We start from the raw sequence: 2,897 nt of genomic DNA, 5'->3' as shown, positions 1-2,897 counted from the left end.
TTGGGGCCTTGGAGAGAAGTGTGGGGGGAGGTGTGGGCGCAAGTGTTGCACCTCCTGCGGTTGCAAGGGAAGGTGCCGGGAGTGGTGGTTGGGTCGGTGGGGGGTGTGGATCTGACAAGGGAGTCGCGGAGGGAGTGGTCTCTACGGAAAGCTGATAGGGGTGGGGAGGGAAATATATCCTTGGTGCTGGGTCTGTTTGGAGGTGGCGGAAGTGACGGCGGGTGATGCGCTGTACATGGAGATTGGTGGGGTGGTAGGTGAGGACCAGTGGGGTTCTGTCCTGGTGGCGGTTGGGGGGGCGGGGCTCAAGGGCGGAGGAGCGGGGAGTGGAGGAGATGCGGTGGAGGGCACTGTCGACCACGTCGGGGGGGAAATTGCGGTCCTTGGAGAAGGAGGCCGTCTGTGTTGTGCGTATTTTGAACTGGTCCTCCTGGGAGCAGATGCGGCGGAGACGAAGGAATTGGGAGAATGGGATGGCGTTTTTACAGGGGGCAGGATGGGAGGAGGTGTAGTCCAGGTAGCTGTGGGAGTCGGTTGGTTTGTAGTAGATGTCCGTGTTGATTCGGTCGCCTGAGATAGAAACAGAAAGGTCTAGGAAGGGGAGGGAGGAGTCCGAGACTGTCCAGGTGAATTTGAGGTTGGGGTGGAAGGTGTTAGTGTAGTGGATGAACTGTTCAACCTCCTCGTGGGAGCACGAGGTAGTGCCGATACAGTCATCAATGTAGCGGAGGAAAAGATGGGGGGTGGGGCCAGTGTAGTTGTGGAAGATGGATTGTTCCACATACCCTACGAAGAGGCAGGCATAGCTGGGGCCCATGCGGGTGCCCATGGCTACTCCTTTTGTTTGGAGAAAGTGGGAGGATTGGAAAGAAAAGTTGTTCAGGGTGAGGACCAGTTCGGTCAGTCGAAGGAGGGTGTCGGTGGAAGGGTACTGGGTGGTACGGCGGGAAAGGAAGAAGCGGAGTGCTTTGAGTCCTTCGTGATGGGGGATGGAGGTGTACAGGGACTGGATGTCCATGATTAACAGCCCTAATCAGGGAACTCACATTCTATGAGGTCCACCTGGCTGACCTCATTATAATCACTACATCCCTCCCCCTATGAGTCCTAGGGCATAGGAGACAGTAAGGTCTGCAGATGCTGGAGATCAGAGACAAGAGTGTGTTGCTGGAAAAGCACAACATGTCAGGCAGCGTCCAAGGAGCAGGAGAGTTGACATTTCGGGCCAGAGCCCTTCATTAGGAATGGACATAGGCCAGTTCTTTTTTTTGTAGCTCTTCCTGGCCATTTTAGCACTGGGGCAGGTTCCTCTGACTGTACCTCTGATATGGGTGGTGAGGAATATACAATAGCTTACCTCTTGTACCCTGAGTGGCTCTGAAGAAATTAATTTTCTTCTTCAGGTGGCTACCATCCTTTAAGGTGTTGGCACACTATAATCCCAAACAAGATCTGATATTGATATGTGGCATTGAGGTAGCATTAGCTCATAGGTGGCTCAGTGGGGAAGAACACCCAGTAACGAATACATCCAGGATTTTGGATAATGCAGAGAGTAAGTAAGCTCAGAGAGAGAAGGAAGGTTTGGCAGTCATATGTGGAGTCAGGACATTCCACCATGACCCTTACTGATGGAAATTTGTAATAATAAAGGAGCACAAACCCCTGCTAGATCTACTTAAAGAGGACAAGGCAACGCTGCCCATATATTCAGGCCGGATTCAGTGGTGAGCTACAACACTTACAAGTTGGAGCCCTGTCCAGGGGGCCAATACAGGTAAGGAATGTTGGTATTCTATAAATAACGGTCAAAATTGCGTTTAAGTTAATTTGCGTTGAGGAAACGCGTGTTATAGCAGAACCCACTGTAATTCCACAGATGCTGGTATCCTGTCACCAAATCCCCCTTGGTTTACACCTGGAGAATCCTTGCCACTCACCCGGCTCCCTCAGAGCCAGCTGTCCGAGTGAACTGACCCTCTGACACTCCTGTTATTTCTTTTCTTCTTTTCTTCTTTCTTATTAATATTATATTGTCATTTTTTTTGTTAACTTCTCTATTATGCTTTAATGGGATGATGTATGTCAGTGACTGACGTTCCTGTTTATTATTTTTTCCTTTTTTTCAGAGTGAACTGGATGTCTGACACTCGTGTTCTTTTTCTCCCTCTTCCTTCTTATTTTTCGTCCCCCCACACTACAGCCTGACAGCAGGGCTGCTTATTTTTCTCCAGCACCCACGTCATATGTGTGCAGGTGTCGGACACACTGAAAAACAACAAGGGTGTAAATCTTTATTTATATTCCACCACCAGGAAGAAAGGAAACACCCGAGTGGCCAGTGACAAGCAGTGCCCTTCTCGACAAAGGGCAATGCTGTGTGATCAAACAGTGAGGGGACTAAATCAAAATAGAGTTGGTGGGGGACATAATACACTCCAATCCCTGTGGTACCCACCTGTCCCTGAAAATCTCAAGGGTGGACACCGCGTGCTCCTTCTCCAGAGACACCCGGGCTCTAATGTAACCACGGAAGAGGGGCAGGGAGTCGGCCCTAATGATCCCCTCCACAGCCCACTGCATGGCCCTGTTTATGGCCAGTTTGGCCAGGCCCAGGAGCAGACCCACAAGCAGGGACATTCCTGTTTATATCTGTACTACAGCTCAGTGTTACAGCGGGCGCACAGAAAGGGGAGCCGGAAGGTAAGTGGAGACCAGTTTAAATTAACGTTTTTCTTTTCGCAGTCTGTGTTTTTTTTTTCCAACTAGGAGCGGGAACCCGGAAGTCATCAACAGAGGCTTCTGGGAAGGTAAGAAGTTTGAGTGGAGAAGGAACCCGAGACACTACACGTGTCGTGTCTCCTACCCTCCCTCCTCCTCTAACCTAAAACAAAGGA

This window comes from Chiloscyllium plagiosum, chromosome 35 (assembly GCF_004010195.1).
Source record: "Chiloscyllium plagiosum isolate BGI_BamShark_2017 chromosome 35, ASM401019v2, whole genome shotgun sequence".
In the NCBI taxonomy this organism is placed as follows: domain Eukaryota; kingdom Metazoa; phylum Chordata; class Chondrichthyes; order Orectolobiformes; family Hemiscylliidae; genus Chiloscyllium; species Chiloscyllium plagiosum.
The sequence above is the reverse complement of the archived record's forward strand: the minus strand, read 5'-3'. Positions refer to the sequence as shown.